Source organism: Notamacropus eugenii, chromosome 3 (genome assembly GCF_028372415.1).
Source record: "Notamacropus eugenii isolate mMacEug1 chromosome 3, mMacEug1.pri_v2, whole genome shotgun sequence".
NCBI classification, from domain to species: domain Eukaryota; kingdom Metazoa; phylum Chordata; class Mammalia; order Diprotodontia; family Macropodidae; genus Notamacropus; species Notamacropus eugenii.
Window position 1 is genome coordinate 265,925,385 of NC_092874.1, and position 27,351 is coordinate 265,952,735.

General features: G+C 38.8%; 1 protein-coding gene across 1 annotated transcript in view; it reads right to left on the minus strand.

The window, feature by feature from the left end:
• Positions 1–13,937, minus strand: part of SLC6A15 (solute carrier family 6 member 15) — a 75,511-nt gene extending 61,574 nt beyond the window's left edge. The window contains exon 1 of the mRNA XM_072655500.1: positions 13,831–13,937. The gene's annotated coding sequence lies outside the window, so the exon portion shown is untranslated. The remainder of the gene's footprint in view (positions 1–13,830) is intronic.
• Between the last annotated feature and the right edge of the window lie 13,414 nt (positions 13,938–27,351).

A 27,351-nucleotide genomic window follows, 5' to 3' on the forward strand; every position in this document is an offset into this window, starting at 1 on the left:
GTAGCAAGCCCCACCTTAGCAAACCATCAGGAGATCCTGAGCCCCAGGAGTGCCGGCAAGTGCCAATACCAGGAACCCCTACCCCCACCCCATTCCCCCAGTATGCCTTTGTACAGTCAGGGGAATCAGTAGACACCAGAGCAGAAAACCACCACTTGCTCTGTGAACGTCACCCAGCAATTGAGCTTACCTGTGCTCTAGCACAGCCCTCAGGGAGGAGGAGACCTCTGGTGACCAGAACTCCCTTCCTCCACATCTCATGCTGAGACCTTCAGTGTAACCCCCTGGCCAGGCACACACTAGCCAGCTCCAGCTCAGCACCAGGTAAACTACAACATTACACAGCTTCCAGCTGCCAGAACCTGAGATTCCAACATGCAAAGCCAATAACTAGGCCCCTAGCCCCCAGCACAAGAAGTGTGTGATAGAGCTCCCTGTGCACCCAAAGTAGAGAAAAGGCAAACACAATGAGCAAAAAGCAACTTAGAAAAGCAAAGACCATAGATTCCTACTATAGGGACAGGGAAGATCAAAATACAAATTCAGAAGAGGACAACATTGTCAGTATACTCACATCTGAAACCTCAGAGGGGGAATATGAACTAGTCTCAAGCCCAAAAAGCCTTCTTGGAAGAGCTCAAGAAAGATTTTAAAAGTCAGATTAGAAAGGTAGAAGAAAAATCGAACAATACCTTTAAAAATTCAATTGACAAAATGGGAAAAAAAATTCACTGAAGAAAACAACTCCTTAAAAATAAAATTGGCCAAATGGAAAAGGTGCAAAAGCTAATGAGGAAAACAATTTGGTAAAAATTAGAATTGGGGAAGTAGGAGCTAATGACTCAGACATCAAGAATCAGTCAAATAGAATTAATTACCTAGAAACTCTGTCTCTCAGGCTTTTCATAAATCACAATAGTAATAGTGAAGTTAGGAAAAGGGAAGAGTCTAGGGATAAATACAGTAAGATTAGTTTTGGACTTGTTGAGTTTAAGAGGTCTGCAGAACATTCAGATTGTGATATGTAATAAGTAATTAAGGCTAGACCATGGGTGGGTAACCTGCAGCCTGGAAGATACATGTGGCCCACTAGATCCTCAAGTGGGGCCCTTTGACTGAATCCAAACTTCAAAGAACAAATCTCCTTTTGGATTTGGATTCCATCAAAGGACTACATTTGAGTACCTAGAGGGCCACATGAGAACTTGAGGCTGCAGGTTCCCCATCCCTGGGCCACTAAACAAACAGATCTGAGAATCATCTTCATAAAGAAGATAATTTACATCAGAGAAATCAATAAGCAAAATAATATTGATAAAGAAGAACAAAAAGGGACCAAGACAAAACCTTGGGGGACTGCCAGATGTACACTAGAGCCAGTTCTAACTGGATGTCAGATTATTAAGTACTGACACCTTGGAAATCTGCAAATCCACAAATGCTGGGATTCAGAACTTGATTTTATTATTTTGGTCATTATGCTTAAAAAAGTAATGGAGAAAATGTTTAATAACGCCAAATACAAGTATGTTGTGCTAACATTTTTTCCAGAATGTTGGTTGTTGCTTTTTTCCTCTCAAAATTTGGGTCCCCTAGGGACACCCACCATTAGCAGGCAAGCTAGATGAAAATCTAGCAAAGGACACTGAGACAGAGCAATCCAAACTGCCAGAGGAGAGGTAATACAGTTATCCCTTCCACTCTCAAGTTGGCATAAAATAAAATGGGAATTTTGGGGGAGGTTTGTGGAAGCCACAAAGGACACTCAAAGAACAGCAGGTTTCAAAGCAGATGACCAGCCTTTGACAAAATTCTTAACCCAAATTTTACAATACAGTATTGCAAATACCCCTTAAAAGAAAGAGAAAAAAATTCACACTTCTCTGGTACAAAGAAAGGACCAATATTTTTTTTTATAGGAACTGCAGGGGCTCAGTGCCACTAATCCCTGAGATGTGAAAGGGATAACTGTAGAAAAAAGATAATTGAGAGACTGTATAGATCTGTACATCTACCTAGAGAATGCACAGAGGGGTGTCAATGCAATTACCCTTTCATTCATCCTTTACCAGTCATATCCACCCCTTCATTCCCCACATGCTTGTAATGGAAATTGAGGTGTGATCACTTGGCTTTTTTCATGATGCTTGGGTGCTTGGAGTTTAGCAAAGCAGCTCTTCTCAGGTGAGGAATGTCAGTTGAAATAACACTGGATTTGGGTTTGCGGCATGGAATCAAGCCCTGTTTTTGCCATTTTCCTGCCTGTGAAGTATTGACCTTTAAGATCTTTAAGTTCTCAGGGTTTCAGTTATCTTCATCTGTAAAATCAAGAGGATAGACTAAATGACCCCAAAAGTTCCTTCATTATGATCTTACTGTAACAGGTATTTGGACCAGGTATAGTATAATATTACTAGTTCTGGGATTCCAGGTTCCAAGAAGGAAGACCTCCCTACTATGAGGAAAAATAAAAAAGATGGGTTCATACTTGAAAAACTGTGGTGATTTACTAGAAAAATACCTTACAGGGCACAAAGGTTAAGTCTCCTTTTGAAAATGGTATAAGCTCCCTCTAGACTCCATGTAAACTATGAAGACTTAAATCTTGATTTTTGGAACTCTTTCAAAACTTCTAACCAAGGTCAAAGAAAAAAAAAAAGGAAAACTAATACTTTAAGGCTTCAGAGGACTCAGTGTTTGTGTTTTTTCCCCTTCTGCTTAGTATTTTGCCAGTCTTTTAAAAATTGCTTTCTTTGTACTTTTTGGCTCTTCCAAGAATTTGTCAAATTTTGACACTTATTCTAGCCAATAAAGTAAGTATAACATGGTAGGGATGATGGATTTAAGGCTTTTATGCACTGGAAAAAGCCCTAGCAAAGAAATCATAAGACCTGATTTCAGGTCAGGACATTGCTACTAATCCCTAGATTTCAAAGATGCCAAATGTTCTGTATTCAGCCCCTCCTCCTGTATCACTCTAAAAAGGTAGGAGTCTTGACCCCTTGGATCTGACCCCAGTTGCCCCAAGTAGATCCTGGAAACAAATTTTTTTGACAGCTATGACCCATGGACTCAGAAACACTAAACATTACTTAGCACTTATATATATATATATATATCCCAATTCCAATTCTAGAGCTTCATTTCTTCAAATACACAATGGCATCTAGCCTCAGCTAAAACCCAGAGAAGGTACAAGGGGCAATAATAGTAGATACCTCAGGCATCACTTTCTGATTTTTCAGAGCTGACAGAGCACTCCTTATATCCTTTCCCCCTCAACCTGTCACCTTGTATCTACTTTATATATACCTATATACTGTGTGTTATCTCCCCTCTGCCTGTATAGGCTCTTCTAGGGTAAGGGTTATTTTTCACTTTTGGCTTTGTACACCAAGCACCTAGCAATAGTGAGTGTTTTACAAATGCTAATTGGTTGAAATGAATTCTTGTTGAGTGATTCATTGAAATACCTAGCTTGTTGTAAATCAATCAATCAACTCAATGGAGCATTTGTTAAAGGTCCTGGCATTAGACTTAGAGTATTGTATCTAAATTCTGAGAATGTTAACACAAAAGTGCAATGAATTTCCACTATCACTATCATGGGAAGGGGGGAGAGAGAGAGATAGGGAGAATATGTGCATTATTAGATACAAAAATAGATAGGAGGTAAGTATTGGGAAGCAGGGAGAGGCACTACCTGCTAGAGTAATCAGGAAAGGTTTTATCCTTGAACTTAACCTTGAAGGAATCTGAAAACTCTAAGAGGAAGACAGAAGGAAGATCTAATGGTGTGTTTCAAGAATTGTAAGGAGACCAGTTGAAAAAATTTCTATTCAACTTAGAGAGTCAGGTTCAAATCCCAGCTCCCTTGATGATCAGAAATGTGACCAATTACTAATCATCTCTGAGCCTCAGTTTTCTTCTCTATAAAATGAAGATAAGAATCCTTCAGTCCTTCACAGGGTAGTAATTAACAAAAAAACATTTTGCAAACTTTCTTTAATTTCATAAATTTAAGGGGAGGGTGGGGGGTGTGATGGAGCGGAGGGTACACTGAGGGAAGGAGTAATCAGAATGCAAGGTATTAGGAAGGGGGGGGGAGAGGGAAGGGAAGTGATGGGGAGAAAAATTGGACATGTTACACAGTGAGGTAAAAGCAATTAGTATTAAAACAACTGACTGAATTAATTACTGAGAATAAATCAATGACATCTTTAGTTTGGGGAAAAGAATTTTCATCTAAATTTCCTAGAGGAAGGTAACTTCGGGTAAAATTTGGCATTGATAGAAAAGTTAAGGTTTTAATGATAAATTTGATTTTATGATTGCTATTTAATCAGGAACTAGAACATGTATAGAAAGGCATGTAAGCCACTTAAGACTTACTTCAAAAGATGTTCCTTAGCCAAACTGAAATTATAATCATATTTAAAACCTAGTTATTGGAACTTGCTATTTTTAGATGCTGTGAGAGTATAACTCCAGGTATGGATAGCAAGAAAAGTGATCTGAGCCTCCAATCCATGATGCCAGTAAGCTGGTGAGATGCTGGTATGAACTGCAAAAGGTGATCTCATGGGAAGGGTGGGAGAGTGACTCCCACCTGGGGCTGAGGTGGGATTCTCCTGACTCAATTTCCCCACTGACACCTGGCAGACTTTAAGTCTGACTGAATGCAAGTGGACAATCTAATCCTGCCTGGAATTGACATGAAGTTGGAGAGATATTGTTTCCCTGCAATGTCCCTACTCTTGGTGGCAATTTCCTATAGTCAAAAGGTTTGTAAGCTTAATACCAGATCTATTAAATTATAGATTATTGGTAGGGGAACATCCAAGGTTAAGTCTAATATTAAGCTATTAAGCTTAGGACTTTAGACCAACAACAATAAGTTAGGGTCCTTTAATTCCTAGTAATACTGTGAAGACAATTAGGTCAAGAGCTTGTGAAGTTAGCAAACAAATATTATTTGTGTCTCATTTGGTTAATGTTTAAAAAAAAAATTCTTTTGTGGTCCATATTATAAATGCTTTAAAAAGAAGTATCACCAGACCAAAAGTTTAAATTGTTTTATCTGTTATAAACTGTGTTAAAAATGAAAAATAAAATTTAAAAAAAAATTAAATTGTTATTTATCTAGGAGTAGGAAATTCAGTCTGTAAGAAGGGCAGAGGAAATGCCAATCCCTGGCATTCACCTGCTCACTAGTTCTTCCCCAACCTGTTCAATAATATTTAAAATTCCAGAGGGAGGCAGCATGGTGCAACTCAATTGCGCTGAATTTAGAGTCAAAATACCTGACTTAAAAATCCTGGTGCTGCCATTTATCAATCGATTTGATCTCCCATAAGTCATTTAACTTCTTGGGGCCTCAGTTTACTCATTTGTAAATGGGGTAGGGAGGAGGGCACCTCTAAGGACCTTCCCAGCTTTGTGATCCCTTTGCTCCAGTACCTAATACTTACACACATCAGGTGCTCAATAAATACTTGTTGAACAAATACTTTTGATTTGCTAAGCTGTGAGTGTCCCCTTGACCAAACTGTGTATCTGTTTGGTATATGTCCTATTCACTTTTGTAGGTAAGCATGTTATATTCCCTGGTGGAATGTAAATTCCTTGAGTGCAGAGATTATTTAATTTTTTGTCTTTGAATCCCTATCCATGGCACAGCATTATATGCAGACAAACTCCAAGTTAATAAATTCTACTGGGGCTATGTTAGTCATTATGATTTAGTTAGCTTACATACTTCCATGTTGAATTAGAAAAAAATATGGTATTTGTTTTAGGGAAGCCATTGTTATAATATTTGAGGTTTGGCAAAGCTTGCAAGTAATGATTAAACAAATACTTATACTTAAGAATGAATGCTAGGATCATTGGTTAAAATAAACTCAATGCAAAGCAAAAGTTTAAGGTAGAAGATACTAAATTTGGCTTTGGACACATTGAGTTTGAGTTGCCGGTATGACACTTAGGTAAAGATGTCCACAAGGCAGCTGGAGATGCAGATCTGAATTAAAAAAAAAAAAAGGTCAAGTACTTGAGTCATTTGGACAGAGATGGAAATTGAGTAAGTTGCAAATGGAGAAATTGGGGTGAAACAGACAAGGAGAGAATGTACCAAGGATAAAATCTTGGGAAACATTACTGTGAGGAGGATGGGAAGGGATACTTAGATAGGAGAAGGATCAAAAGAAAATGATGTCTCTGATGTCAAGAGGATAGAGTATACAGTCAGAGCATCTGATCAATCAATTAACAAGCATTAATTAAGTGCAAACTATGTGCCAGGTACTATACTAAGGAGCTGGAGCAAAGACAAAATTGCAAACAGCCCTGATGTCAAGGAGTTTTCTTTCTAGAGAGGAAGCAACAAAATAGTAAAACAGACCATTCCTTGAAAACACTGACTTTAGGGGGGCAGAGCCAAGATGGCGTAGTAGAAAGACGCACATACACATAGCTCCGAACCCACAACCCATAGAACAACTACAAAGAAGTAACTCACGGCGAATTCTGCACCAAGAGGCCACAGAACATTGGAGCGAGGGAGATTTCTGTTCCGGAGAGACCTGCAAACCTCTCGTAAAAGGTCCTTCGTGCTGCGGACTGGGCGCCGGGACTGGGAGCTGAGTACAGCCCTGCCGTGGCCGCGGCACCGAGAGGAACAGATCCGAGCGGGCTTCAGGGACGGGATCTCCAGCGGCCGCACGAGTACCTCCACCCACAGGTGACGGGGGTCGGTGAGAGAGTCCCTTTGGCGGGTCGAGGGGGGAGTGGGGTGCCCCCATGGCTCGGGCCCCCTCGGGAGACAGAAGCTGAGGGACAGCGGCAGACCAGGGCTCTCCAAGCAGGCAGGAGCCTGGATCCATTGTTGAAGGTCTGTGCATAAACTCCCTGAGGGAACTGAGCCTGAGAGGCAGCCCTGCCCTCACCTGAGCATCTGAATTTAATCTCACACTGAATAGCAGCCCTGCCCCCGCCCAAAGCTCTGAGGCTGGAAGCAGCATTTGAATCTCAGACCCCAAACACTGTCTGGGAGGATCTGGAGGTGAGGTGGGTGTGAGGAAAATATTCAGAGGTCAAGTCACTGGCTGGGAAAATGCCCAGAAAAGGGAAAAGAAATAAGACTATAGAAGGTTACTTTCTTGGTGAACAGACATTTCCTCCCTTCCTTTCTGATGAGGAAGAACAATGCTTACCATCAGGCAAAGACACAGAAATCAAGGCTTCTGTGTCCCAGCCCACTCAATGGGCTCAGGCCATGGAAGAGCTTAAAAAGAATTTTGAAAATCAAGTTAGAGAGGTGGAGGAAAAGCTGGGAAGAAAAATGAGAGACATGAAGTCAAAGCATGAACAGCAAATCAGCTCCCTGCTAAAGGAGACCCAAAAAAATGTTGAAGAAAATAACACCTTGAAAACTAGCCTAACTCAATTGGCAAAAGAGGTTCAAAAAGCCATTGAGGAGAAGAATGCTTTCAAAAGCAGAATTAGCCAAATGGAAAAGGAGATTCAAAAGCTCACTGAAGAAAATAGTTCTTTCAAAATTAGAATGGCACAGATGGAGGCTAAGGACTTTATGAGAAAGCAAGAAATCACAGAACAAAGGCAGAGGAATGGAAAAATGGAAGATAATGTGAAATATCTCATTGGAAAAACAACTGACCTTGAAAATAGATCCAGGAGAGACAATTTAAAAATTATGGGACTACCTGAAAGCCATGATCAAAAGAAGAGCCTAGACATCATCTTTCATGAAATTATCAATGAAAACTGCCCTGAGAGTCTAGAACCAGAGGGCAAAATAAATATTCAAGGAATCCACAGAACACCGCATGAAAGAGATCCAAAAAGAGAAACTCCTAGGAACATTGTGGCCAAATTCCAGAACTCCCAGGTGAAAGAGAAAATATTGCAAGCAGCTAGAAAGAAACAATTCAAGTATTGTGGAAATACAATCAGGATAACACAAGATCTAGCAGCTTCTACATTAAGGGATCGAAGGGCATGGAACAGGATATTCCAGAAGTCAAAGGAACTAGGTCTAAAACCAAGAATCACCTACCCAGCAAAACTGAGTATAATACTTCAGGGGAAAAATTGGTCTTTCAATGAAATAGAGGATTTTCAAGCATTCTTGATGAAAAGACCAGAGCTGAAAAGAAAATTTGACTTCCAAACACAAGAATGAAGAGAACCATGAAAAGGTGAACAGCAAAGAGAAGTCATAAGGGACTTACTAAAGTTGAACTGTTTACATTCCTACATGGAAAGACAATATTTGTAACTCTTGAAACATTTCAGTATCTGGGTACTGGGTGGGATTACACACACACACATGCACACACGCACACACACATAGAGACAGAGTGCACAGAGTGAATTGAAGAGGATGGGATCATATCTTAAAAAAAAAATGAAATCAAGCAGTGAGAGAGAAAGATATTGGGAGGAGAAAGGGAGAATTGAATGGGGCAAATTATCTCTCATAAAAGAGGAAAGCAAAAGACTCATTAGTGGAGGGATAAAAAGGGGAGGTGAGAGAAAAACATGAAGTCTACTCTCATCACATTCCACTAAAGGAAAGAATAAAATGCCTACTCATTTTGGTATGAAAACCTATCTTACAATACAGGAAAGTGGAGGATAAGGGGATAAGCAGAGTGGGGGGGGATGATAGAAGGGAGGGCATGGGGAGGGGAGTGCAATGTGAGGTCAACACTCATGGGGAGGGATAGGATCAAAAGAGAATAGAAGTAATGGGGGACAGGATAGGATGGAGGGAAATATAGTTAGTCCTATACAACTCAACTATTATGGAAGTCATTTGCAAAACTACACAGATTTGGCCTATGCTGAATTGCTTGCCTTCCAAAGGGAAGGGGTGGAGAGGGAGGGAGCTAAAGAAGTTGGAACTCAAAGTGTTAGGATCAACTGTAATGTTCTTACCACTAGGAAATAAGAAATACAGGTAAAGGGGTATAGAAAGCTATCTGGCCCTACAGGACAAAAGAGAAGACAGAGACAAGGGCAGAGAGGGATGATAGAAGAGAGAGCAGATTGGTCATAGGGGCAATTAGAATGCTTGGCGTTTGGGGGGGGAGGGGAGAAAAGGGGAGAAAATTTGTAACCCAAAATTTTGTGAAAATGAATGTTAAAAGCTAAATAAAAAAAAAAATGAGAGAAAAAAAAAAGAAAAGAAAATACAAGTCTGAGGAGGGTAGTTGGATGTATGAAAAATATTATGCATGAAAAATTCACTCAGTTGCATGGGTTCTAAATCTACATGACAATAAATGTCTAAATGGGAAAAAAAAAAAAAAAAGAAAACACTGAGTTTATTACGGGAAAGGGGCCACATAAAGTGTTTAACTAAAATGTGCCACTTCAAAATGGTTCCTTTACTATTCAATCAAGGTTATACCATGTACTTACCTAGCCCCTTTTCTGTTCTTCGAAGGAATGCTTCCTAACATATATACATACATAAATAAGCACGCACAGAGCATAAAGGTTTGGAGTTTACTTTCCTGGAGGGGAGAAGGTACTAGTAACTGGGGAGATGCTTCTGATGGGGTGGTGGGACCTAGACTCCAAAAAGCCCTAAGATCAGGCCTCTGGGTCAGGGTCCTTGTCCTGTAAAAAAAATTTTCCCTTGTTGCGGAACTCATGCAAGCCTGACCTTCTAATTCCTTAGATAAAGGACAGACACAGGGATACCTGGCCCAATGATTTTTGTCCCTGGTTGGCCCAAGGACTCTCCCTTATGCCAGATCCCCAAGGTCCATGCCTCTAACAGCTAAACAAACAAAAACACAAAACTCTCTTTTCTCCCTCAAAGTTTGATATCACCAGTCACCTCTGCAAAACTCCCTACATTTTTACATCCATATATCACTGATGCTGCTCCCAAGACACCTGAACTCCTTGCATTACCCAATTATTCCATTCCTTGCCTTTTTCCTGTATAAGATTTAGATTCACCCCCATTAAGTTGTAAGTTCCCCCAAAGGGACTTGGCATTACAATAAATGGCCATCACTGAAAGATGGATTGAGAGTGTGAATTCATTCCAGGCAACGTTGCCTTGGCATTCTCAAGGTCCCAGCACCACAAACCTCTACCCCAACTCTCTACTTCAACAGAGCATTTAAGATAATGACTTTACTGATTTTTTTTGTCTGCCTTTTTAATATCACCTTGATTTCTCCTGATAGTTTTTAAGAACGGCAACTGACATATATAACATTTTTCTGCTACTTGTTTTAACAGTGAATGAAAGATACTAATGCCTTAGTCTTGTGCCCATTGGTGTGTGGCCTGGACCCCTAAATGGCCGGCCATTTGATGGACCCATTTGGCTAGTACTGGATTATCAGTTGGTGTCAGAATAGAGACGATATGTTGGGTAGCAATCTTTGCTCGTCGATCAGTATGTGCATTGTACTCACATTCTGGCATGGTAAGGGCCATGTGAGCATCTATATGAAAAACTGACAAAATAGTAACCAAAGATATGTTCCATATATCTTCCCATAATTCTTTGACCCAGACTTGTTTGCCATGAATTTTCCAATATTGATTTTTCCACATGGGCATCCATGTAGCAAACCCATTAGTTACCACCCATGAATCAGCGAATATATGACACTGTCCTCCTTGTTCTGTTTTGATAGCTTGGTGTACTGCCATAAGTTCAGCATATTGACTACTTCCACCTATCCCAGTAATTTCCAAAGGCTGCCTGGTAAATGGATTATAGGCTATTGCTTTCCCAATGTCTTGTGACCCAAATATTTTGCTATGTCTCATGTTCTTCAGTTTCTCTATCATATCATTCATTCGATTTTACCAAGAGCTGTAACAACTGTTGCTTTGGTTCAGAGTATCTATGTTCCTCAATACCTATGTTTGCTATAGATTCATATAAAGCAGAAACTCCACTTTTGCCTGTTTTAGATCTATTTTGAATATACCATTTCCATTTAATTATGCTAGCTTCCTGTGCATGTCCAATTCTATGAGAAGCTGGGGTACTCATTACCCAGGTCATAATTGGGATTCCAGGCCTTAATATTACCTCACAGCCTAAAGTCAGCTCTTCAGTCTCTACCAAAGTCCAGTACACAGCTACCAACTGCGTTCCAAAAGGGGTATATTGAGCTCCAGATGAAGGGGGTTTCCTAGGCCCAAATCCTAAAGGTATATTTCGGCTTTGTTGTTTTTGCTATAAAGCACAGTTTACATATTTATCCTGTACAGTCACTTGTAATTCCACTGGGCAACTTTGCGTAGGCCATAAATCTAGGGTCAGCTGTATAGCAGCCTTTGCTTCTTCAAAAGCTTTACTCTGCTCAAGTCCCCAATCAAATTCATATTTTTCCTAGTAATTTTATATAAAGGTTTCAGAATTTTTCCTAGATGGGGTATGTGATATTGCCAATATCTAAATAATCCTATACACTTTGGGCCTCTTTCTTATGAGTGGGGATAGAAAAATCCTGAATCTTCTGTCAGGATTGCAAGAGAATAAATGTCTTGAAGCCCCTGATTCCACTGTATACTCAAAAACTTTATGGTTTGAGCTGGTCCTTGAATCTTTTCAGTTTTAATATCCCACCTTTTGCTTTTCATATGCTCAATTAAAAGTGTCAAATGCTTCTCCACTTCTTCTACAGTTTTTCTCTGTATCATAATATCATCTATGTAGTGGGTAGGCTGTATGCCAGGCAGCTCTAAGTCATCCAAATGTTCAGCCACAATCCTATGACAAATAGTGCAGCTATGCAGATATGCTTGCAGCAAGTGTAAAAGTATATTGTCAGTCCTGCCAAGTGAAAGCAAATTGGTCCCATTATTTTGAATCTATTGGGATAGTAAAGAAAGCATTGGCTAAATCAATAACTGTGTACCAAGTCCCATAATATTTCTGGATCTTTTCTATTAAGATAGTAGAATGTGGAACAGCAGCATACAGGATGGAGTGATCTTATTTAATTGTCTATAATCCACTGTCATCTTCCATGTCCCATCTGACTTTCTTACTGGCCAGACAAGACTATTCCATCAAGTGGTTATAGGTACTAACACTCTTGCCTCAACATATTCCTTTATAGTATTGGTAATGTCATCTTGACCATCTGACACACGATACTGCTTTAAAGTAATAACTTCAGAAGGTTCAGGTAAAGTGACTGGGTCCATTTTTATTTTACCCACTAAAACTGTATTAATTCCTATCTTCCTTACTGTAAATTGGCATCTTCCTTCAAGTAAATTTAGAGTTATACCTCTCAATGTATCTATTCCAACGATGTATTCAGGAATGGGTACAATTATCAGGGTATATTCTTTCTTAAGTAATTATCCAATTGTCATCATTAGTTTGACTTGTCAGCCCAATCCAGTCCTGTGATAATGATAGGAGTTCATGTTTAAACTCATCAGGGTTTCAAAATATAAAAGGAGGCCTCCACCTCAGTGTCTATTAATGCCCCAGTTACAGCGTTTTAACTGTTTTTTACAATATATGGCCAAATTGATATGGGGTCTATAATCCCTGTGTATTTCTTTAATCTGAGCTGGGGCTTGGCCAGCTTCTTATTCTCCCTGAAAGTGTGACAAACTTGGATGCAAGGGTTCAGGAGGATTGGTAAGGGTACTTCTCACTTCTCCCTTTTGTCTACTATCAAGTCTCTTTTCTCAGTATATTCTATATAGTTCATTAGTTGGAATACCATCTATGCCTCCAAAATCCACCCCAATCTCAAAAGAGCAGTAAACAACTCTTTTCTTGTCAATTTATTCTGATTTTGAATCCACTGGCTATTTGCTCTCCTCTCTCTTGGAATTTTGTCTTTTCCCCAGTCCCCTAAGTCACTTAACAGTGAAATCTTGTCCAGCACCCTCGAAAAAGGATGTCCTATTTCCTCAATTAATAGAGTCAAAATTAAGTGCTTGTAAGCTGAAGAAACTGTCTTCACTATTATATTCCTATGGGAAACTGCAAAGGGGGAATCATATGTGTCTGCACTTCCAATCATTATGGCAGTCTTCATTACCTCTTCCTTTAACTTTCTTATACAACCCCTAAGTGAATACCAGAGTCTTTCTCCATTAGGCTACATGGAGTCAGTACGATGCTGCCTACTGAAGACTTCTACAGTCAAAGCTAACAGGTTAGTTGTATTGTTACCTCCTTGCATATTGTAATCTCCAAAAGTTTACTGTACAAAAGAATTCTGGCTAATACCTATAAATTTCAAGCAATCCACACCATCTACAGATACTCCTTTAGCCCCTTCACTGATTCTCACTGTCCAAGATATTAACTCCCATCCTTTGGGTGAACTGACTCAAAACTTCAAATTTCTGTGACTTTCTGCTGAGTAAAATCCTCAATAATTTCCCTAAACATTGTGTTACCTGCTTGGCTCTCCTGTTTCTGCTTCACTCTTGCACATGCTTCTGCCTGAGAAACTTTCTCACTAACATTATTTCACTTAATTACCCTGAATTCCTTGTGTTTTCCTCCCACACCCTCTCTTGGCAGTCTTCTCTGTGGCAACTAGGCTGGGTCTGTGAAAAGGTCATATGCACATTTCTTTTGTCAGCCTTCAGTTTCTTCTAAGCTAAATGAACCGCATTTTCTTCCACCTGAGACCTCCCAACCTGCTCCTTTAAAGGAGAGCCTGAAGGCTGAGAATTCCCATGCACTAGCTAACTTTTTCCATTTGAATTTTCTTCCTTAAGCAGCTTGTCTCTGCTTTTACATGTAATATGGTAACCAGCCTCTTACTTACCTTACCAGCTCCTTACCTGGTCTAAATGGAATTCCTTGCAAACGCTTTTCACATTCTCCACATTCCTCCTCCTGTAACCTCACGTTCCAGTTTTCACAGGCTCCAGTGCTTTTAGCCCTTTACCTTGCTGGGGAAGAATGCAGTAAATTATCCCAACCTGGGATATTAATCTCTTCCTCTAAATCCTTTTTGCCTCCAAATAGAGAATTTATACCCTGCGATTCTATTCAGGATGTCAAAAGTATTGTCAAGGCAATATTCCCAGCACTGGTGGTGACTATGAATATGTCAGTGTAGTTCTCAATCACAAAGTATGAAAGACTCTCCAGATAGAAGGTAGAAGAAAAGCATTTATTTAGTCACCAGAAAGCCAAATTCCAGAACCAGAAAGCTAAATCCATCATAGTGACCAAGAAGTCAATAAACATGATCACTGCAGGGTGGGTAAAGCCATTCCTAAGCCTCCCTTCTCCCCCCAGGACCTTCTCACAAGCAAACCCTCACGAGACTGAAACTTGATATGTCTTCCTGCCTGTGGACTCTCCCCTGCCCTAACCATGCTCACTCACTTCCTCTCCCTTTTGCTCCACCCTTTCTATTCTATGCATTCAGCAAGCTCCTTCTACCACATGTGACTTAGGCTTCCAGGTGATTTAAGCAGGTCACATGGGCCTATTAATGAATAAGAAAGTTCTTTCCATTTAAATTGCTATTACACCAGGATGACACAGCTGGTAAGTATCTGATACAGGATTTCAATTTAGGTCCAAGTCCCCCTAACTTTCCCATGGTAGGAGAGATAGTTGGTTATATTGTGAAGTTTTGATGAGCTGAGAAATGGAGTTGAAAAAGCCCTGATGAGGTGGCTTCTTTCTTCTAAGATTTCATTGCAAGTGATCTGAGAGGGAGATAGGGAAGAAGGAGATGGGAAATTGATAAGTATGGATTAGAAGGATTATCCAGTAGCAGTGAGAGTCCAGATGGTTTTATAAAAACAGTTCATATTTAACTCTTTAGGTTTTACAAAGCACTATCTTAACAGCCCTGTGAGGTAGGTACCTAGTGGTCAGTGTAATTATACTCTCCACATCCTGGTAGGGACCCTGATCACAAGTTAATTGAATAGACTTCTGTGGAGGGGAGGTCACTGAGAGCTGAAGGTTAAATGAATGATCCAGGAGTGGAAGTAGGGGAAAAGGGCTATCCCCACTCTTCCTATCCATATCATTTGGGACCTGTAACTACCTACCAGTGTGAACTTCTATGAAATGAGGGGACTGAACTGGATGGCTTTTGAGGTCCTCTTCAGTGCTTTTTAAATTGTGAGTCACAATGCCATATGAGGTCACGTAACAGAATGTGGCGGTTGAGAAAAATTTGGGTAGAGTAAAAGTTTTCTGAATACACATGACCAAAAGTTAATTCAAAATCAAACTAATAATGAATGCAAGTCTTTCTGGCAGCATTTGTCCATGTTACATTGCAAAACTTGACTGCAGCCTTGGTTCTGAACACACAACCTACACACTTTGTATTGTATACACCCTGAGACCATGCAGTGGCAAAGAGGGCAGACAGAAAAATGAGCTCAGATTCAAGATTATTATATGTTATTAATTGCAGTGTTTTCTTCTGTACATAAAAAATTAAATGAATTTTGACTTGGGATTAGGACAGAATTTCCAAGAATTTCTGAAATGGCCCTAACCATACTTCTGCCCTTTTGTATTACGTATTTATGCAAAGCAGCATCCTCAGCACTGAGGATTATAAAATCAAGATATTGATCAACCCTGAAAAATGTTGAAGATGCTTTCCACCTTGCACTATTAAATATTCTGCTAACATTTAATTATTTATGTAAAAATAAATAAGTGCATCCATCTCTTTAATATACAAATTTGCTTTCATCTGTAATAAATGGTAAAAATTAAATGTTTACTAAAGAATTTTTTAAAATAAATTTCTTTATGATTTACTATCAGTAAATGTTTGATTTGCATACCTATTTTATATACCTATATAGCTCGTGTCACATAAAACTTTCTTAGGTGAAAAGGAGTAGAAAAAGTTTAAGAAGCTCCACTCTAAAGAAGCATAGTGAACTTGAAATCAGAAAGTTCTGAGTCTGAGCACTGCCTCAGAGATTTAGCAATAGTGGGATCCTGAGTTAGTTACTTTATCTCTCTGTGTTTCAGTTTCTTCATCTGTAAAATGAGGGAGTTGGTTTTGAAGGTCTCAAGATCTTTTACAGCTCTAAAACAATGCTTCTATAATCCAGCTTCAGATTCTATGTAGATAAAATAAATGATCCTATATAGATATAAATAAATAATTCTATGTAGAAATTTCAATTATCATAATTTCTTCCCAGCAACAAAAACCTTATTCTCAAAAAAAAAAAAAATCCAGTCATGAATAAGATAATGGTGATGAAAATAATAATACAACATGATTTGGAAGTGTGCTTTTACTTTTGTACCAAAGAATGCCAGCTAAAACTAAAAGTAAATACTTTCGCTAAAAAAAATAAAAAGCGAGGGGGAGAAAAATTGAAAACTTATGGTCTATGTATCATCATCTTTCTTTATTTACTCTTTGAAATTCCATTGTAGTCATCCTGTTGATGTAACTAGAATCTATAAAGGGTTGCTGAAACTGTTGTTCAGGGTTCACTGAGTTTCATGTCAGTGATGCCTATTCTCTGAGCATAATAAACTAGTTTATTCCCCCCATATCTCTACATTATTGATTATGTAAGTGACATCAGCACCTATTAACAGATTCTTGGACAATTTTTATCACACTGTTCACCTTTCACATCCAACTCTACCAACAGAGCATTAGTGTCCCAATTTTTTATAATCCCTGACAGCACTTTTCATTTTTTTCTGTTCTGTTAGCCAGTTTAATAGGTGTGAGGTAGTGTATCTGTAGTGCCAATGTGATATTCATGGTGGCCATGAATATCCTGGTGCAATTCTGAATTGCCAATACCACATGTAAGTCAGAATCAAAACATTTATGCAGACACCAGAAAGCCAAATCCATCATAATAACAAAAATCTATACACAAGAACAATGCAAAGGACAACATCATCCCCAAGTCTTCCCCCTGCTAGGCTTGCCACAAACCAGCTCCATTAAACACATCACAAGCAGGCCCTCTGTATCAGTAAGCACCCCACCATACACAAAGGGAGCCTGCTATCATCACAGGTTCTTAGATCTGCATTTATAAAAGGAAAGGCAACTTTTGAGGGGTCAACAATCACTTGAATTATATTTGACATACAGGGACCAACAGACAGGCTTCCAATTGGCTGACCACTACATACATACGTACATAGCTATCATATAGGGTTTTCAAAACCAGGGAGCTGCTTGATGGCTTCCCAGAGTTTCATGTGGCACACAAACCTTCTTCCAAAACTAAGCCTCCCCTCAGAGTATATATACTCTTTTCAGAACCAGAGGGCATGACTCCTGGTGACCCAGTGCCTCATTAGTAATCAGCAAAAGGTGTGAGCCTTCTCAGGAAACAAGCCTCCTTTAATCAAGCCTCGATCAATAGCCCCACCTGAGGCTTATCAATGGGCAGGGAAGATTTTTAACTCCTATTACACTCAGTCCCAAAATCTTTCACATCCATTACATAGGCAACTTGTATCTGAACAGGCATTAACATTTCTTAAGTAAATACAATATGTTTCTCATAATATTACCAGGAACAATCACCATATAAATACATCATCATCTTCACATTCACAAAACACATAACTTATTACCAGGGTGGCCATATGGTTCCAAACAAACACAAAAGTACTCACCCCTAGGTCACAGTCAGCTCCAAACAAAATGTCCTAATACAATCCTCTTGGGGGGAGGAGGAGTGTCCTCCCCACACTCTCTTTGCAGGCTTCCTCTAGGCACTCTCAGGTGTAGGCTCTAATGATCCAAGTCCCAGTCTTAACAATGCTCCAGTCCCCACTTCTAAGTCTGAGGGGTAGCTGGGCAACAACACCATCAAGGTGGAGTCCTTGGGGGGTACAGAGCACTTCCCCTCACCCACCACAGACAACTCTACCCCTCCTGGATCCCAAACCATCCCAGAGGGACACAGAAAGAAAGCACACTCAGCCCCTTGCTGCACAGTCTTTATCTTGCCCCGGAGCTTCTTCTCCTCTTACAGGAGTCAACTGCTCCTGGCTCCTGCCTGAGTCTGCACACAGGCAGCTCTCTGATCCAACTTCCACTCTTGTTCTACCATTTACTTCTCCAAAGGTGGTACATTGGCAGTTCTCCACTTTTGCCCTCACCTTTCCAAGGTCAGCACACAGGCAATTCTCAGTTTCTGCTGGACCTCTGGGCAGGCAGTTTTCTGGTTCTGTTCCATGGCTCTGCATACAGTATAATCTCAGGGCTTTACCCCTGCAGCACATTCAGAGCTGGGCTAATTCAGTGGAGCCCTATCCACCTCCTAGGGATCCACAGAATCATAGCCACCACAATTGGGAAACAATAGACAATTATTCCAGTCCCACAAAACCCCATACTTTCCTTTTAATTTATGCAGATCCTACTTATAGCACCATATGTATTAGTGAGCACCCCAACATACATGGGTGGATTCCTATCATAGGTTCTTAGCTCTGTATTTATAAAAGGAAAGGCAACTTTTGAGGGGTCCACAATCACTTTAATTACATTCAACATACAGGGACCAACAGACAGGCTTCCAATTGTCTGAACATTATATACATACATAGATAGCAACCAGAGAGGGAAGCACCAACATTTGGGTTTTCAAAGTCAGGGGTCTGCTTAGTGGCTTCCCAGAGCCTGGAACACAGACCTTCCTCCAAAACTAAGCCCCAAAGCAAACACTCCCCTCAGAGTATTTATTCTCTTTTCAGAGCCAGAGGGCACAACCCCTTGTTATTCAGTGCCTCATTAGCAATCAGCAATTCACTTCTTCATAACAAACAAGCCTCCTCTAATCAAACCTCCCTCATTAGCCCCACCTGAGGCCTATCAATGGGTGGGGAAGATTTTTTAACTCACACCCTCTTAAACAAAATCACAAACAAGTTCTTGCTAGCTCACACTAGCCAGCTGCCTATATCCTTTCTAGCTCTGACAGCTCTCTGATCAATTTTCTCTCAGCTCTGCTCTGGCCCTGCCTCTTTCATCCATTCAGGGAACTTTTCTCACCACAGGCTCCATGCAACTCAGACTCATGTGACTTAGGCTTCCATGTGACCCAGGCAGGTCACATGGGCCTATTAATGAATGAGAAAGATCTTCTCATTTTAAATTATCATTACAGCATTACAGTATCACAGCTGTTTTAATTTGCATTTTTTCTGATCAATAGTGATTTAGAGATTTTTTTAAATGTGACTTTACTGATAGCTTTGATTTTTTTCTGCTAAATACTGTTCATATCCTTTCACCAATGACCAACTGAAAATGGCTTTTGTTTTATAATTTTGTCCCAGTTCTCTATATATTTGAGAAATGAGGCCTATAGTCATATGAAAAAATGCTCTTAGTCACTATTGATTAGAAAAATGTAAATTAAAACAATTGAGACATCACCTCACATCTCTCAGATTGACTAATATGACAGAAAAGGAAAATGACAAATGTTAGAGAAGATGTGAGAAAATTGGGATACTAATACACTGTTGGTGGAATTGTAAAAACTGATCCAAATATTCTGGAGAGCAATTTGAACTAGGTCCAAAGGGCTATAAACCCTTGCATATCCTTTGACCCAGGAATACCACTATTGATCTGTATCCCAAAGAGCAAAAAAAGAATAGGGTCTATATGAACATAAATATCTATAGCAGATCTTTTTGTGTTGACAAAGAATTAGAAATTGAGGCAATACCCATCAATTAGGGAATGATCGAACAAGTGGCAGTACATGATTGTGATAGAATACTATTGTGCTATAAGAAATGACGAGCAGGATGGTTTCAGAAAAACCTAGAATGACTTACATGAACTGATACAAAGTGAAGTGAGCAGAACCAGGAAAATATTATGCACAATAACAGCAATAGTGTACAATGATAACTGTGAATGACCTATTTTCAGCAATACAATGAGCCAAGACAATTCTGGAGGACTTGTGATGAAGAATGTTATCCACCTCCAAAGAAGGAACTGATAAAGACTAAATGTACATTGAAGGATATATTTTTTTATTTTATTTATTTTTCTTGGGATTTTTGTCTGTATTTTCCTTTGCAACATGTTAATATGAAAATCTGTTTTGTATGACTTCATATGAATAATTGATATAAAATTGTTTACCATTTCAGAAAGGAAGAGAAGGGAGAAAGGGAGGAAGGGAAGCAATCTGATAATCAAAATTTTAAAAAAATAAATTTAAAATTGTTTTTACATGTAAACAAAGAAAAATAAAATATTATTTAAAATTGTTAAAATAATTAACAGTAGCAATAACAACTCATACATAAATAGTGCTTGAAGATTTGTATAATTGACTGAAAGTCAATGGAAAGAGGCATGATGCGTAGAAGTAATTTGGAGGCTATTATCAATAACACATATGTACAATACAATCAATATACATGGGAAAGGCAGAGTTGTACAATAGAAAGAGCATTAGATTTGGATTCTGAAGACCTGGGTGAGAATTCAGACTCTGTTACTTGCTTCCCTTGTGACCATGAGAAAGTAACTTCATCTTTCTGGGTCTCAGATCCCTTATCTCTAAAGTTAAAGGGATCAGGCGAGATGATTTCTAAGGTCCCTTTCCATTTTAGATCTAATATGATCCTATAATTTTGTGGAAAGTCGCATTATAGATATCTTCAAAGCCATGTAGGACTCAGAGAAATGAGACTGGCCAGACAGTGATGTAATGAGACCAAGGGATAACATTATTTCTTAGCTTGAGTCCTGTTCAATGAAATGTTAAAGACTCAAAGGAAGGTCTGAAGCTTCTTTGTGGTGATCAGCAGAAAAATATGGACAAGACACACAGGGGTAAAGAGAATATGGTTGGGTTGTAATCAACCCTGGAGGCAGTACTACCCATACACATCAATGAGATCCATCAATGAATACTAAATTGCAAAGTTCTAGCATTATTGACAGTTATTTTGCATTTGGGCAGCTAATCCATGCACACCTTGGAGTCAAGAAGACCTAAGTGATGAGGAAAATGGATACTTTATATTGCCAGCTCAAGTGTCCTTTTCCAAGGTTAATATGGCTAGTTGTTACATCCTTCCCTCTTACCTCTTGGGAGGGACAGCTAGGTGATATAGTGGATAGAGTGCTGGGCCTGGACTCAGGAAGACTCATCTTCCTGTCCTGAGTTCAAATCTGGCCTCAGACACTTACTAGCTGTGTGACTTGGGCAAGTCACTTAATCCTCAGTTCCCTCATCTATAAAATGAGCTAGAGAAGGAAATGGCAAGCCACTCTAGTATCTTTACAAAGAAAAAACAAACGGGGTCGCAAAGAGTTGGACATGACTGAAAAATGACTAAATGGCAAACCACTTGGGAAAGTCAGTCTACATGACACAGTAGGTGTTATAAAAGATTAGGTATACAAACATATGCACAGATATGTATATATAACTCCCTATAAAGATGCAAACAAATATACACATATATACTCTTTTTTCAGTATCTTTAATATTTGACTCGACTATGAGAATCATAGAAAATAAAGCAGAGACCAAAGAAAGACAAATGATGCTAAATTCAAATCTTTATTGTAACTTAAAGTGAGACGATAGAATTCCTTCAGGCACTGGAATGCAGACCATTGGATAGCAAGATTATAGCTCAGGAGATGGAAAGGACCTTAAAAAGTCACTTAGTATAAATTTCTCTTTTATCAGATGAGAAAACAGAGGCCAAGAGAAAATTATCAGCTTCAATCATTGTGCATTTATGAGACATATGCTATATACCAGAAACTATACTAAAGTTCTAGGGATAAAAAGACAAAAATGCAACAGTCTCTGCTCTCAAGAAGTTTATATTGCAGTGGAAGAAAACAACATATATACACATATATAAACATAACATATATACAAAGTATATATAAGATAATTTTTGATGGTGGTGAAGGATTGAGGAAAGGCTTCATATAGGAGTTGGCACTAGGGGAAGGGGAAGACAATAAGCATTTACTAATGTCTAGTTTGTGCTAGGCACTGTGCTAAGCATTTTTACAAATATGAACTCATTTTAGAACTGAGCTCTGAAGGAATCTGAGCATTCTAAGGTGGCTGTGGGGAGGGAGTTTATTCTAGGCATGGAGATGGATGATAGAATGTTCCACATAAGGAATAGCCAAGATCGTACGGGCGATAAGTACCTGGTCATATCTTGAGGCTCTATGAGAGAAATGATTATTAAATAACCAATTATTGGGGAGATTGAGGATTGTTTCCTTTTTAAGGAAATATTTGTCCTTGCCCCAAAATTTACCCCACCTAGACTATCTTATCTAGATAGAGTTATTGCCAAGTAGAGAAGCTTACAAAGAATTTAATCTAAGGTGAATTAGGCTCCTTGTGTTCCACTCAGCCAAGTCTGAGTAGACATAGACATCCTTTTTTTCTAGATTGCCCTATGCAGGGGTAATCTGAATAGGAGATAAATCTCTTTATTCAAGACTCAGTCATCAGAGCCATGTCCCCTCATTAGAATAAGCCCCCTCTCATTGTCATAATCATTATTCACATTAATTGTTAATCAATCAAAGTTAATTGCCACCTTCAAGAATACCTACTCTTCAAAGGGAATGTAAGCATTGAATGAGTTCCATGAGGGGTCTTTGGCATTCAAGAGTTCTACTGACCCCTTTTATTATCTGCCAGCTTGATTAATAAAATGATTAATTACCCAGAAACTTTGTCTCTCAAATATTTTATATGTTACACCTGAAAAAACAAATGTCTAACTTATAATCAGTGTATTCAGTATCTGAGACAATTGAATTTCGACCTGCTTGGCCCCACTGGGCACAGGATCATAGAGCTAAACCTGGAAGGGATCTCAACAGCCATCTAGTCCAATCCCATCCATTTACAGGTAGGTGAAGATATTGAGACCCAGGGAGATTATGTGACCTACTAAAGGTCACACAGGTAATATCATGTATGAGACTTGAAAGGAAAAACTGTCTAACAAATTACAGTAATCATTGGTTATCTTTGGAGGTACTGGGTTCCTTTCTCCTAACTAGCATCAAGCAAAGGTTTGATGACCACTTCTTAGGTATAGTATGCAGGCATGATTTGTACTATGAGGTCTCCAAGATACTCTCTGTGACTGAGATTCTGTGATTCACCTTTTTACAAGAATTCAATCACAGTCTGCACTGCTATTCTGAGCATGGAAGAGGCAAAAGAAACTACAGAATTTAAGAAAAAGAACACAACTGATTGCATTTAAAATATCAAACCAATGTTGATCAATCAGAAAGTATTTAATGATGAGTCAAAGCCAAGATGGTGGAGTAGAAGCAGCAACTCATCTGAACTCTTCCACTATTCCCATCCCAACAACTTTAAAATGGTGCCTCAAATGGAATTCTGGAGTGGTAGAGCCAACAAAACATCAGCATGAGACATTTTTCCAGCCAAAGACAATGTGCTTGTGGCTACATGGGAACAGGGGCTTTCCTGTGCAATGACCAGAGTACAGACAAGAAGAACACCTCTCCACACCTCTTCCTGAGGCACACCACCTTGAAAGCACCCAAAACTTGCAGAACCTCAGAACTAGCTCTGAGAGGAATATCAAGAGGGGCAGTCCTCACATTAGGAACAGAGCCCAACTTTACCATAAATCTAAAAGTCAGGAAATAGGCTGGAAAAATGAGCAAATAACAAAGAAAGAACATAACCCTAAAAAATTACCATAGTGCTAGAGAAGACCAAGACAGAAGATAACAACATGAAAACAGCTACAAGCAAAGTCTCAAAGATGCAGTGTGACACAAGCCCAACAAGAATTTCTGAAGAGTTAAAGAAAGACATAAGAGTAACAGAGGAAAAATTATTTCACATAAAAGAGGCTGTAAGGGCAAACAAAGTAGGATCTTTTGCTGTTTTTCTTTTACTAAAAGTGCCTGTGAATAATGTGATTAAAGAGGTCTTTCCCACCCATTGTCTGACCTGGAAAGATTTATAGGAAGGTCCATGCCTTTTGTTAATCAGGCACTGGTTCTCAAGGGATGTGATGCCCTCTGGCTCTAAAAAGTGTATAAAGACTCTGAGTTGCAGGTTTAATTTGGGACTTACTGACTGCAAGTGTTTGTTTGGCCAGATGAGGACTCTGTGAAGCCACTTAAGGAGTTGCCCAGCTTGGAAAACCCAGATGTCGGTGTTTCCCTCTCTGGTAACTGTGCTCAGACAGTTGGACCTGTCTGTTGATGGTCAGGCAGAGGAAGTCATGCCTGTTGACTTTTGATTTCTCTGCATTCTTTTTTAAATTCAGGGTGCTGACTCTCCTGAACTGGGTGAATGATGCATGTGCTTGGCTAAAGGAATGATACATGTGCTTGGTTAAAATGACTGATAACCCCTCAGAAGTTGCCTTTCCTTTTATGAATGCTGATCTAAGAAACTGTGATAACAGGTTACCCTGTGTATGTTGGGGTGCTTACTGATACAGAGGCACACAAGTGTGAGTTTTTACCATGAAGGGGAAAATATTGGTAAGTGATGGCAAAACTTAGCAAAACTGGTTCAAAGAGGAAATAATATATATTCATACTCATTTGGGCATAAGAATCCATCTGACACAACAGGAAAGTATGAGGGAAAGGAGAAAAAAGAAAGGAGGGAGGGGATAACAAAAAAAGATAGATTAAGAGAGGTGGTAGTGATAAGCAAAACAGACTTTGGAAAAGGGACAGGGTAAAAATAGAGAGAAGGGTAGAAAGAATAACATAGGATGGAAGAAAATACACAGTAGCTTTAAGTGTGAATGTGAGTGGGATGAACTCACTCATAAAACAGAAGTATATAGCAAAATGGATTAGAAACCAGAATTCACAATGTTGTTATTTATAAGAGACACCCTTGAAACAGAAAGACATATAGAGTTAAAATAAGAGGCTAGAGTAGAATGTATTTTGCTTGAGCTGAATTAAAAAAGGAAGAGGAAGGAATCATGATCTCAGACAAAGCAAAAGAAAAAATAGACCTAATTAGAAGAGATGAGGGAAACTATATTTTGTTAAAATGTATAATAGGCAATGAAATAATATCAAAAATCTTCACAAAAGTTTCTCTGATAAAAGCCTAATGCAACAAGACCAGCAGAGGAAAACCAGCACACATGTCCAATATAAAGCATGCTTTCCATGGAATAATAGCAATTGATCCTCAACCTTTGTATTCTAATAATTAAAATCACTAGTGTAAGATAATCATATTCTTGAGTTAGAGGCATCACCAAAGGTTAAGTATCTCCAAAGGTTAAGTAGACATTGTGGTACAGTAGAGAGAGAGATTCAAAAATGAATAATAACAGTACCTAGCATTTACATAGTGCATCCTACATGTCAGGCACTATGCTAGGTGCTTTATAAAAATTGTCTCATTTGATCCGAACAACAACCCTGGGAGGCAGCTGAAATAAAGAGTTAACCGATTATCTCTTTAGAAAGTTTAATTTGATTTTGTCACTAACAACCAGCCAATCTAGAAAATATAGTACAATTTTAAAAATGCTAAAAACACTAAAGAGAAGAATAAAATCTATGGAAAATAAAAGTCTTCTCTCCACTTTAATGCAGAGTAATGATGACTCAGAAAATAAAAATTATACCCATTCTATGCATCTGCAATGAGTCATTGATTACTGAATTCTTCCTTAACTTTTACATTCATGACTCAAAAGCAAACATTCAACCATTCATTGCTAGGGAACTGACTGACATTCAAAGGCATAATAGAATGTGTTTTAGGTGAGGAAAGTATTCAGGCAAAAAGTATCAGCTCTACCTTGTACTCTTGGCTAAAAGTAGGTCCATTTCTACTCATGCTGGAGAATATTATAATCAGAAGTTTTACAGATGGAAGGTCTTGGGGATTATTTAACCTATCACCCCATTACTTTATAAGTGAGGAAACTGGGAAGTTAGGAAATAGAGTATCTACATTGTTAGCTATGCATTCTACATGATTATAACAGGACCTGGTGGAAAGAAAAAAATAAAATGACACAAGCAAAAGAAATTAACTACAACAACAAGACCACTGGAGGAAAACCAGCACACATTCCCAATGTAAAGCATGCTTTCCATATAGCAATTGAAGCTCAAGTCTGTATTCTCATCACTAAAATCACTAGCATAGAATAATCATATCCTTGAGTTAGAGGGATCACCAAAGGTTAAGTAGGCATTGTGGTGCAATAGAGAGAGTGCTGAGATCTGGGTTTGGGTCATTTCTTAGCTATGACACTATGGGAGAATTATTTAACCTTTCTAGCCCTTTGTTTCTTTATTTTACAGATGAAGAAATTCCTGCCTCATACAAGAATTTCCTTTCCGTCTTTAATGGGTAGTCATCCAACTTTTGTTTGAACAGTCCTAGAGACATAAATCTCATTAATTCACATTCTGTTTTGTTTTGGCTTTTTTTTTTTTGAAATTTCTAGTTGTTAAAAAGTTCATTATTGAGTTAAAACTTGCCTTATGAAACTTTTACCCATTGGCCCTAGTTTGTTCCATGGGAACTACAACAGGGTAATTATGATGGCATTTCCACGTGACAACCTTTAAATTCTCACTCTAAATGTTACTTTCTTCAGTCTAAATCATCCCAGTTTCTTCAACAATATTTTTAATAGTTGGAGAGAGAAAGAGTGGCCTTGACTTTGATTTCATTAGCATGTTGGATTTCCATTTTTATACCTCCCTCCTTTTAATACAGATCAGTAGCTTTTCTGTAATTTAAAGTTTTAGAGCCACTTGGGACACTGAGAGGTCAAGGGACCTGTTCATGGTCACACAGGTAACATATGTCAGAGGCAGGCTTGACTCCCAATCTTTCTATTACTGATGCTGATTCTCTATCCATTACTGACTTCCAATCAAATGATGTGATTTTGAGCATTCTCACCATCTATTTGAGGATTCTCACCATTCTCGTTCTCCTTACATTATATACCAGTTTATATATGACCCACTTAAAATGTAGTTTCCATAACTGAACATTCCAACAAAGATTAGGGCTGGGTAAAGTGACTCAGCTACCTCCATTGCTCTGGGCACCATTATACTTCTTTTACTATAGTTTAAAACTTCATTATGTTTTGGGACAATCATGTTATTTCATTAGCCCATCTGGAGCTTAATGTCAGCTAGAAACCCTGAAGTCTTTACCCCATCTGGCACTTGTTATGATGATTTTTTTTTTTTTACCCTAAGTGCAGAAATTTATATTTATCTTGGTTAGTAATGTTAATTTCATTACATTCAGGTCATTTGGCTGAGTCCTGCCAAGATATTTATGGAT